At 48.7% G+C, this 12,492-nt stretch overlaps 1 protein-coding gene across 1 annotated transcript in view; it reads right to left on the reverse strand.

The window, feature by feature from the left end:
- Positions 1 to 12,492, reverse strand: part of Mpc1 (mitochondrial pyruvate carrier 1) — a 363,284-nt gene that overhangs the window by 128,436 nt on the left and 222,356 nt on the right. The window lies entirely within an intron of this gene.

Raw genomic sequence — 12,492 nt, forward strand, 5'->3', positions numbered from 1 at the left:
TCCAACCATCAATCCATCAATCCAGCAACAGCAAAAGTAACATCAGGAACTGGTAGCAGCAGGGGAGCAGCCACCACCACAGGCCCTTTTGTTTTGTTTTGTTTTGTTTTGTTTTTCGAGACAGGGTTTCTCTGTGTAGCCTTGGCTGTCCTGGACTCACTTTGTAGACCAGGCTGACCTCGAACTCACAGCGATCCGCCTGCCTCTGCCTCCCGAGTGCTGGGATTAAAGGCGTGCGCCACCACGTTTTTTTGTTTGTTTGTTTGGTTGGTTGGTTTTTCGAGCACAGGCCCTTTTAGGATTCTCACATTACATACCCTCTCTAGAGTTCCCAGAATTTCAAACTATCTATAGCTGGCAAAAATCACGTCCCTTCTAGAGCACGAGACAAATCACAGTCAGCAGCTGTGGACAATCTGAACCTGTCTCATACCCCACACCTGGGATGAAAACAAAAACATATTTACATAACATAACTGGGTTTTTAATGAAACCAAAATTTTCATTATAGTTATGAACCGCTATGTGGGTCCCGGGAAGCAAAGCTGGGAGCCTCTGCAAGAGCAGTCGGAGTCCTTAACCCCTGAGCCACCCTCTCCAGCCCCCAGTAATGGATTTAAAATATAACCACTCTCACCACTTTCATATATTTGTGCATGAAGCTGGGCTGGAGACTTGGCTCCGTGGCTGGGAATACTTGTTGCTCTCGCAGAGGACCCACGTTCAACTGCCTGCACCCACACTGTGGCTCACATCTTTTGTTACTGTAGTGGCAGAGGATCCAATGTTCCCTTCTAGGCATGCACATGGTAAACAGAACACACACACACACACACACACACACACACACACACACACACACACACACACACACACACACCTAAAATTTTTATATGTTTGTGGATGAAGTCTCAGTTCCCAGAAAAACAGAACAGCCTCCTGTGTTAAAGATTCTATGGTGAGGTCAGCGAGGAGGTGACTGAGAAGGGGCGGGGCATTTCTCGGGGTGAGGGGTGGAGTCTACAAGGGTGACTGACAGGCTGGAACTTCGTGGTTGTGGAGAATTGGAATGTTCGCTGGTCCAGGGCCAAATTCTCTTGGGCCGCCTTAGGCCACCAACAGCGAGCCAGTTGCCCACCCTGTGCTATACCTCCCCTCCATCCTAGTGACTAGGAGGCGAGGCCCACAGGCTCAGAGCATCCTCAGATAACATCTGGTAGAGATTTTTCTGCTTTGCTCTGACCCACCTGCCTAGTATTCATATCAACAGCTTAGAAAGGTACTTTTGACTTAGGTTTTGTTGTTTTGTCTTGAAAAAAAAAAAAAAAAAAAAACTTCAAGAAACCATTACTGTCTGAGAACATGGCATTTGGGGGTAATTTTGAGTCCCAGCTTTCAGGCCGTGACTCTGTATCTGCTTCCAGAATGGACTCTTACTTCCTCTGAGGTAATGTCTTTGTTTTCCCATCAGCACCATTATGGTTTAGATCAGGAATGCCCCCCCCACAGGCCAGCATCTTAGAGATCCTGAGGAACCTTCCTGAAGTGGGACTTGGTTGGATGAAGCGGGTCACCAGTGCAGAGACTATGAAGGTCACCATCAGCTGTTGCTTCCTGCTACTTTGTGTCCTGGTCGGCCATGGTGGGGACAGCTTCTCCCATCCTGTACTGTTGCCAGCAGGAACTCACCTGCCCAAACCTTCCCCACTACAGCAGGCTTGGGACGCTCCAGAATTGTGAGCTCAAACAAGCATCTCCTTGGTTTAAACTCTGCCTGGTTTAGAGCTATATCAGTGCAAAAATAGCTCACACAGGGTCTGAGAAGGTGTCAGAGGGCTGGTGAGATGGTTGGGCGGGTAAAGGCACTTAGCTGCCACTAAGGCAAACAACCTGAGTCTGATCCCCAGAACCTAAATGGTGGACAGTGTGAAATGACTCCTTCGGGTAACTTAATGCATTTATTGCAGCTATTTTAGTTAGTGTTTTTAAATGTCCTTGGTTTTAATGTGCAATAAGGTAGATGTGGACAGATAAGGAACAGCTTAGCAAACTGGGACTTTAACTGGCCTGGGCTAGGCGTGTGCCCGTTCCCTAATAATACACCTGGCAACCTATTAGCAAGCCAGGACCCAGGCCTGCATCAAGCCGCGTGCACACCCGACTCCAAACACTCTGAATGCCCATGGCTATCCAGTTCTGTTGGGTACAAGGCAGGTAGGGTGGGGAGCTGGTCTGGTCTGAAGTGGTTTGAGTGCATGTGCAACAAAGCAAACTATGCTAAGTAAATTTCGAGGGAGAATTCCCCTACTTACCATCTCATGCATATGTATAATTTGATATGCATATCATTAAAATCAGATGCGTTTGTGGAAATGCACAGCCAGCTTAGGCTTATGTAATGCAAATCCATCAATCAAATTAAGGAACCATTTGTGATATGCTCCTTAGCAACCAAAACCCCCTCTCTCTTGAACCCTATAAAATAAAGGCCCTCAAAATATTCAGGGTACCCTCACGCGTGTGGCTTGCTGCCTTTCTTAACAGCGTATTTATCTCTCACCTGCACTCTCTTTGCCTTGAGTTGCATGTTCTTGCTACTTTGCAATCTTCAGCTTGCTACTTGTAAATTTTACTTTACTTCAGTCTTGAGTGAGACATCGTGACAACCTGCAGACATGGGTCCCAGACTCTGGCCACCATTAACATAGGTGTCCTTAAATACAAAGGCAAGGAACCTAATAAGACCATGAGGGACCACTGTCGCGGAGATTAAGTCAGTCCTTGCTTGGTGATGTTCCGGGATGACATGGCCCCTCTGGGATACTTCCGAGTGTTAAGTAGCATTGCTTTAAACTTGTTCCCTGGACTACTATGCAATGAAGGAAGACATGTCATCCATGCCCTTGGGCTCTTCCTGGCACACAGAGCTTAGCTGTGTCTACTCTGAGGTCTCACTTTCTGCCTCTGTGACGTGGTGCAGACACCTGATTTTCAAGGCATGGGTATCTTAGAAAACCAAACAAGATAACAGAAGTAAAGTGTGTGCTGACCCAGCAACTGCTGTACTTTCCCCCTTAGCACTTATGGCTGGGTACATGGACAGAGTGCCCTGGACTGAGTGGCTGGAGGAAGGAGGAAGGGTGAAGTAAGCAGGCTTACGTGTCACAGACCCCTCCAAGTCAGAGGACGGTGACAGCGTGCAAGGTCACGAGTCAGCTCTGTCCTGTGTTGGTAAGGCACTGCAGGGGTTTAAAGAGACCTGGCTGGGAGAGCAGGCACCACACACACCGCCTCCAAAGCAGACAAAGGAAGAAGTGCAATGGATGGGGGGGCGTGGGGGGTCATCAGCAGAGGCTTTGGTACAGGCCGGTGCTGGAGACAAGCAATGGTCCCCGGGAAGGCAGGTCTCCAGAGCTTATGTGCACGGAGCAGCGCACCTTGGTGTGTATTCAGACTGTGCTCTATGGCTGGGTGAGGTAGTGTAGCCTTCGTTCCCATCCCCAGCAGCTACTTTCACACTCTCTCCACCCCCTACACATCTTTTTGAAGTCTGTCTTGGCAGACATATAAGGAGGTCAGTGTTAGCGATGCAGCAAGTGGCCTTGCCTCCATCAGGCTTCCAAGGCACTGATGAAAGCAAATTATGATGGGATCGTGTTGGCTTTAAATTAGCAGAGACCAGCTGTGTGTCGCCACCTTAATTTGGCCCAGGGAGACTTTTCTGTGGTTTAACCAGCTTTCTGAAACAGAGTCTGCCCCAGGGACCAGCGAAAATTACTTTAATGACTAGTTATATTTTGAAGACGGAGCAGGGTACCATTTACACAAAGCAGAACCCCCTTGTTAATCTGCGGCCAAATGCTTGTAAGACATTAAAGAGATGTGGAAAAGCTCATAAAAGCAAAGGACCAAAAGGGGAGAGACTCCCATCCTAACTTTGATTTGCAAATGTCACTGTGAACTCAGCGTGGGTTTCCTTTAAAACAGAAACCAACAGAACCACCTCCTAGCTCTGTCTCCTAAGCAGGGTTAGAACGGGCTGGCCTATAGAACGGGCTGGCCTAGTGGAAAGAAGTCCTTGAACTTGGCTGTGGTCTCAGCACACCAAATTGCAAAGCACCAGCGTGTCTTGACAGAATGAGCTTGGAGTAACAACTTGGGTAGCCATAGCTGTAGAACCGGAGGCTGCAAGGTGCATGTTGTAAATGGCCAAAAAGTAAGTGCCAGAAAGCCTGAAGCTATAGCCCTAAACAAAAGCCAGGAAAGGAAGGGCAGTGCCTGGTGTCAAGGCGGCATGGAGGTGTGGCATGTGTCCTGCTGTATCCCAGTGGGGCCTACTGCCTGGTTACTTATTTCCAGCTAATGTTGATGGGGCTTCAGGTCACTTCGATAACCTGAAGCGCTGCTGACACCGAGCACGTGATGAAGTCCAGAACTATTTCCCTGTGTGCCCCAAGGCCCCAATGAAGATTTTAAAAATTCTTTTATCAATCATCAACACCATCACCACCACTATCACCACCATCATCATCATCATCACTACCACCACCATTATCATCACCACCACCACCACCACCACCATCATCATCATCACTACCACCACCATCATCATCATCACCACCATCACCATCACCACCATCACCACCATCACCACCACCACCACCACCACCATCATCATCATCACTACCACCACCATCATCATTATCACCACCATCACCATCACCATCACCACCATCACCACCATCACCACCACCATCACCACCATTATCATCATCATCACTACCACCACCACCATCATCATCATCATCACTACCACCACCATCATCATCATCACCACCATCATCATCATTATTACCCCCATTATCACCATCATCATCATCATCACCATCATCATCATCACCATCACCACCATCATCATTACTGTCCTCACCATCATGATATATTCACATACTTTAACAAATATGGAGTTTTCTATTTATCACAGTTTTGTGCTTTAAACAAAAATCAGTCCATTCTGCCTATAGGTGCCATTGGAAATTAGCTTGCAGGTCCTGCCTTGGTCCAGGGTGCTTTGGGCCTCCTAGCTTTCAGGTAAGACAGTCTGTTCTTACTCCTCCTTTTGCCCCCAGAGACGAGGCTTCTCTAAGAAATCCTGGCTCCTTTCCATGAAGATGTGTCCTCAGGTGCTCCTGCCCTAAGGCTTACGGCCCTGAGCTGCTCATCTCACTGGGGTTTTAAATTAATTTTAAATGTATTAGTTTGTCTTATCTTTATTTTTTTAATTTTTTATTTTTTGGTTTTTCAAAACAAGATTTCTCTATGTTATCTTGGCTGCCCTGGACTTGCTTTGTAGACCAGGCTGGCCTCGAACGCATAGCAATCTGCTGGCCTCTGCCTCCCAAGGGCTTGGATTAAAGGCCTGTGTCACCATCACCCGGCAACTTATCTTTATTTTTAATTAAACTTTTTTTTTTTTTTTACATTTATTCACTTACTTGTATGTGTGTGTGTGCATACAGATGTGGGTGCACATGTGCCACAGCCTTGCATGTGAAGGTCAGAGTCTGGTCTGTCCTTTCACCTTCGAGGTTTGTCGAGCTTAGCAGGGCACCTTCCCAGCTGAGCCATCTCACCGGCCCAATCCTTATTCTTGTCATTTTTTTCCTACCATTACTGTCATTACTCATTTGCTCTATTTATCTGAATTCACAATAACGCTACTGTGTACTCATTAACAAGATGGAAACCAAAAACAGTTTAAAATTTCTTTTATGTTTTGTTTAGTTTTGGTTTCGGTTTTCCTTATGAAGATCCTACTAGGAACCTTGGCAGCCCACTCACATCTTCACTCCAAGTTTCCCTTCTTCTTGGCTATATGCCTAAAGGTTGCTGTTTTAAGAATAAAATTTTGTTTTGCTGGAAGGACCCTGCTGCTTGAGGTTGCAGTCCTCCCAGTCAGGAGAGCCACTCTGAGCTGGACCGTAGGTGCAGGACCCCCTCTCCCCAGCAGGGCCTTCTGCTCTCTGCCTGACTCCATCTGGAGAGTGTCTTTAGACATAGATGCCCCTAACCACACTTGATATATGGCCCTTGACACAGCTCCCTGCTAGCTCCCCCTTCCCTGCACCTATAGGATAATTATGTACTGTGTTCCTGTTCATATGATAGGAGCCTGCTGCCAAATGCAAAACAAGCATCCTTAAAGTGCCTGATTTCAACCAGTTATGAACCCTATCCTGGAAGCCCCGCCCCCAAGAGCTGTGTAGCCTTTGTTCTCCCTGAGTAAAGCTGAACTATCTCCTGAAGTGGTGCCCAGAGCGTTTGATTTCTGTCGTGCTTACGGCCTCCCAGGCCCTGCATCTCCTCTTCTGCTCCTCCTGCCTTGGTGGGCTGGTGGCCATCAGCACCCCCAGGGAAGGGGAGAACCACAGTGCTTCACAATTATAATGTACGTACGCACTGTGCCAAGATCAACCAAACTCAAATAAATGTGTCATCCTTCCTATCCTGTCTGTCCCTCCATTGACAATCTTGTCTTCGAGTTGCCATGGTGATGGAACATGTGCAGGCTCTGAGTAGTGTCACAGATTTTGTGGGCTGGCATTTTAGACAAGGCTTTGAGGCAGGCAAGAACAGTGGACAGCCCAACAACATAGGATTCTGCCTGGCTTAGCCTAGGCAACCTGGGACCTTCTCCTGCACATGCTCGACACACACACACACACACACACACACACACACACACACCTCCCTCTGAACAAAGTATCTAGCAACCTGCTAACTACCTAAGTCCGCTACCTGCATCTAAAGCTACATGCACATCCCACTTCAACTGGTGGAAATAACAAGAAACAATGGTTTATCCTCCTAACAACCATCAAACTTAGCTTCTGTGCTATCATGTTCCAGTTATGTCCAGGCTCGGGTCAGGGAGGGCTGACCTGACCTGTACTGGTTTTGGGCATATGTACAATAAGGAAAGTTGTGCCTTCAAAGTGAGCTTGTCGACAGCATTGCCTATCTATAGTCTCATGCCTGCACACGACTGGATATACATATGGTTAAAATGAGATGCATCTCAGGAAGGGACATGCACGGCAGAGAAAAGCAGATAAGTACCCTTACTATGCCCCCTAGCAACCAAACTCTTTCTTCTCCCGAATCCCAGAACAGAAGCTCCAACAATTGGGGTCTTTGAGAACCTTCATTCATGTGGCTTGCTGTCATCTTCATGGTGTATTTCTTCTCACCTGTACTATATAGCTTTGTTTAGACTAAAGTTTCCTTGCTGTTTTGCAGTCTGTGCAAGCTTTTGATTCTTTGAATAAGATACAAAGCGACTGGAGGCACCTGGTGCAGACACTGAACACCACTAACATTATGACAGAAGTGTCATGGTTTGTGCCTAAAATGCTCCCCTCCCCCACGATCTTGGTTGCCAGATAGTGGGGTTTCTGACTGGATCCTGAGAGCTGTAAGCCCATCAATGGCTTGTTCATTGAGGGTTTCCTGATTGAGTGGAAGGTGATGGCAAGTCTATTTGGAGAAGCCTTCTTGAGGAAGCTGGGGTGTGCTCTTGCGGCCCAGATCTTATGTGCCCCTGGCCCTGTTTCTATCAGCACGCTCTTCTGCCATGATTTCTGTCTTACCACAGGCCCAGAAACAGCAAAGCCAGGTGACCCTGGCCTGGCAACATCTTAAACTTTGACCTTAAACCTTAAAACATTTCCTCCTTTCGATTGTTCCTTTTGGAGAATTTGGGGCATTTTATTACAGTGATAGAAAAGTAGCATCTGGGTCTCAGCTTTTCTGTTGCTCGTAACACAACACTGCAGACCAAGGAAGAAGAAAGGAGGTTCATTTAGCTCAAGGGAGGGTGGAAGCCCACATAGTGCTGTTGTCTCTGGTGCTTGATTGACAGCTGTCTTGTTGACAGCATCCTAAGGTGGAGCAGGTATCACAACATTGACATAAGGACCATCTTGTCTATTTGTCCTCTGGTCTTTCTCTCTCTCTTTCTAAAGCCACAGGTACAATTGGGAGGACTCTGTCTATGACCTTATTCAACCTCACTTAGCGCCCACAAGCCCACCCTTCTCTACAATCCAAGGTTGGATTCAGTCTCTAGCCTTTGAATACCTCACAGTGGAGGTTAAATTTCAACATGTGTTGTCAGAGGAGTAAACATTCAAGTGTCAGAGGAGCTCGGAACAGAGGGAGTCCCTGTGTGGGCCAGCCTTTAGTGGGTCTCTTGGTAAAAGTCATTTGCACATGCCCAGTTCTTGGTTTTCAGTGAGAGTCCCAAGACAGGAAACCGAGTAGAGGCTGCAGGTACTGCTGGAGGCACAGGGCCTTGCTCTGCCAGGCTCTCACACATCTCTCCCCACGTTCCTGCTGAGTCTACCATGGCTGGCTTGTTTCCCTCAAGACGATGTTTTAAGCAGCTCAAGTAAACAGCCTTTCGTAATTCCCACGTAGGAGTGTTTATAGGTGCATGTGGGCGTCTGTACTCCTGACTGTATGAGTAAGCTTTTTTTTTTTTCATTTTCAGAGTAAATATCATTTGTAAAACGAGTGAAAAATATACAGATAATAGACTTTCAGGGTAAAATTTTGTAGATGACATTTTGGTCCAAGGTACAAAATTAAAGGATAAAGACAACACATTTCACACGAGAGCGCATCAGAGATGTTTGGTTTATTCTGCTTCTTTTTCATGACTTTAGTTATCTCTGTGACATCCACAGGGGGAAATGACATTTTACCCGACAAAGCTCTTCTCTTTCTCTCCTGTCCATGCTTTGTCATAACCGCAGCTCAGGATACAACACATGTCCCACAGCAGTCAGCCTGACATGGCAAGGCCAGAAATCTTGGTCCCTCAATAAGAGAAAGGGCAGAACAAACTAGAGTTGGCCTTTGTCAAGACACAGACGACAAAAGAGTTTTAAAGTAAGACTCACTACATTGGGACCAAGCTCTTGAGAATGTGAGGACACACCTAATGGGATGAAGAAGACTCATACACAAGTGTGCACTCAAGCCAAGGCGGTTCCCACCAGGAAGCCCTGACCCCACCTTCTCATCCACAAGGTCCCCAGCCTCTGTCTCAGGAGATGAAAACAACTCTGGGATCTTCCTGGGGACTGGGCGTAATGGCTCCTGACATCTTTATTTGAAAACCACATATCAGGCTACTGAGAAGATGTTTTCCTGATACTTTCTGTGGAAACTAGGCTGGGCGGAAGCCGGTTAGCTTGCCTGGTTCACAGTGCTCAGCACTGGGAAACGTGAGCTAAAGCCCGTGTTTGTATTCTTCCTCTTTGGCAGGATACACACTCCTTGTCCCGCCTTCCCAACGGAAATCATGCAGCAGTGTGCACTGGAACCCAACGGCCATGCTCCCTTCTTGTTCTCCTTGCTACTGTGCCCACATTCCTGGGACCTGCTTTCCTGAGAATGTCCAGGTTATCGGGGTACGTGAAGCGCTTAAAGTCCGCTTTCTGACACTTGGCACCCACCGCAGTACCGAGTCCAGGGCAAGGGACTGCGGACTTAACTCATACACACACACACACACACACACACACACACACACACACACACACACACAATAACACAGCGGGTCCTTCGTGCTAAGAGAGCAGCAGCTGCAGCAACAGCCGCGGCAGCCGTTTATTATTCTCGTCCGGCCCCTCCAGCGTTCCAAAGAGCCTTCTTATAGGCAGCGAAACAGACATCCTCCTCCCAGGTGAAATCCCTCAAGAGGTGATTGCACACAGGAGGAAAAGTCTCGAGGATGGGAGGGGCGCGTTCTCAGAGCAGTAAACATGACTAGCTAGCCAAGATAAACACAGACATGGAAGCTGCTAGAAACAGGACATGAAACAGCAAGACAGGCAGGCAGCCCAGTTGGGCCTGGTTCCTACAGGCACATCCAACTGTTGCACGGTGCTCAGGCAGTTGTTGTGGACTGACACGTTTGTACTCACAGATGCTGCGTGCTACAGCTATTTGTGATCAGGTCCAGCTGCCCCTGTCTTCTCAGTCTCTCTGGACTGTCCCGACACTGGAACCCAGGACTCCACGGGAGATGAGGCATTGGAACTAGTGTGTTTGGGCCATTGGAAATTGGAAATATCACTCTGCCATTTGAAGGAGCTTTTATTTTCCAGCCTGGGCTCAGAGGGGGGGGGGAACAAACAACAACAACAACAACAACAAAAAACCCAAACCCATAGGCCGGATCTGCACCTGGAAAGGAAGCTGTTGCAATAAGCTGCCAAGATCAGGGAAGTTTATTGTTGCAACAGAATCTGGCAAAAGCTGGCAGGGGAGTGAAAATGTAGGTGTTAAAACTGGGAGGTCACAAAAGGTCATGCCGTGAAAGCATCTCCGTCTCTGGGGTCTACACAGATTTAAGGACACCAGCTCATGGGCACGGTTATCTGCCAAGGGTCCCACCCTGCCTGCGACCCACCCCTACCAAGGACCTGTCGCTACACACACACAAACTCCTTGCCTTAAACCTCAGCATTTGTCCCTTCACACTGTGCTATGGGAAGCAAATGGAATCACCCCCAGACCATCTCCGCCTCCCCGATGCCTGGTTTCCTGGTAAGCTAGTGAGCTGCTTTATTGCAGACATTTCTCCAGTCCTCACGCTGCCTGGGACTGTTTAGGATCCTGCTAGACCCTTGGTCCTAGGGTCATGTCCAGCTTTTGGGAAGGTGAGAACTTTCATAACTTGGAAGCTCCTTTATAAAAAACAGAAATGAGGCTGGAGAGATGGCTCAGAAGTTATGGGTACCAACGGCTCCTCCAGAGGTCCTGAGTTCAATTCCCAGCAACCACATGGTGGCTCACAACCATCTATAATGTGATCTGATGCCCTCTCTGGCCTTGAGGTATACATGCAGGCTGAGCACTGTGTACACAATAATAAATAAATAACTCTTAAAAAAATAAATAAAAAACAGAAATAAGCTGGAGCCTTACATTTAACCCAGCAGAGGCAAGCAGACGTCTGTGAGAGTGAGGTGTCTGGTCTACATGGTATATTCCAGGTCAGCCTGAGATTACAAACTGAGACTCTGTCTAAAAAACCAACACCAACCCACTTGGAAAAGCTACTAACACAAAATAAAGTATAGGGTCTTGGAAAGACCTATGCCAGAGAAGGGGGAAGCAGGAGCCCCATGTCTGTCAGGTCACTTGCTGAGGGAAGCGAGCACAGCAGGTGGTATGTAATTCTGAAGAGAGGAGACAGGGTTGGGGGTGGAGGGGTGTGCCTCCTAACATCTGAGGGCAGATCTTCCAAAACCAACCCCCTCACTCTTGGGCTCTGGGAAATGGATAGAGCTGTCCTTCCCCTGTGTGACCTGAATAAAAGCCCAACTGCTGTGGCTGTCAATTCCTGCCCCTCCCCGAGTTTGTCACCACCAAGGAACCCAGCCATGGCTAAGCTGTTTCCTCCCCAGGCTGAGGGGCTTTGGCTCACCCTCTTAAGAGGCTGGTCCCTGTTCGTATGACACAACTTTGCTATGCACAATGCTTATCTTAGGGAATCATGAAATTATTAATTTTTAATTAAAAAAAAATCATGTTTTAAGTCAGCTATGGTTTTGGGCCACATTATAGCTATCCTTGGCTGTGTGCTGCCCAGGGGTGTGGAATTGGACACTGACTGCAAAACAAAGACTTAAACTACTCAGAGTGGAGTAGAAGTGGTCTGGTTTGCCCTCCCCGTGCAGTCTGCAGCTGGGCTTTACTGAGCTCCCAGAGTGACAATGGAGGCAAAATGGCATGGGCCTCACTTCCGACGGGAGGCGGGTTGTAATCCAGATCATGAGGTCTTTACTTGAACGGTAGTGCTATTCCCACAAGGTCTGGGCCTGGAGGAGAGTTTTACAAGTTCACCCGCGTTTTCTTCACTGTGGGTCGCACTGTGGGTCGAGCGTGTATGAGGAGGGAGCCTCAGGTGCAGGTGTGTGTGTGGCAGGGGTGAGGGTGGGAGGGGGCGTGAGGAGGGGGGCGTGGCATGGCTGCGGTGTGGGGGGCAGTGGGGGCGTGTCTCCTAAAGGAGAGGGGCTGCAGCATGGGGGCGTGTCTGTCAGGTGGGCCCAGAACTTTGGGCATCTGAAGCCGGAGCGTGTCTGTCAGAACCGAAGGGGTTTGGGGTGTGTTCCCTTTGGAGGGTCAGGGCTTGGGGAGTCGTGCCAGTCTGGTGCCAGGAACCGAGGGCTTCCGGAACTGGAGCACAGAGACTTTCTGGGCTGAGGCGTGGGGGCGTGTTTGCCTGGGGCGCTAGGGCGTTGGGGCGTGTCCTCCTGGGCTATGGGCATGGGGGCGTGTCCGCCTGGGCTATGGGGCGTGGGGGCGTGTCCGCCTGGGCTATGGGGCGTGGGGGCGTGTCCTCCTGGGCTATGGGCATGGGGGCGTGTCCGCCTGGGCTATGGGGCGTGGGGGCGTGTCCTCCTGGGCTATGGGCAT

Source organism: Acomys russatus, chromosome 21 (genome assembly GCF_903995435.1).
Source record: "Acomys russatus chromosome 21, mAcoRus1.1, whole genome shotgun sequence".
NCBI classification, from domain to species: domain Eukaryota; kingdom Metazoa; phylum Chordata; class Mammalia; order Rodentia; family Muridae; genus Acomys; species Acomys russatus.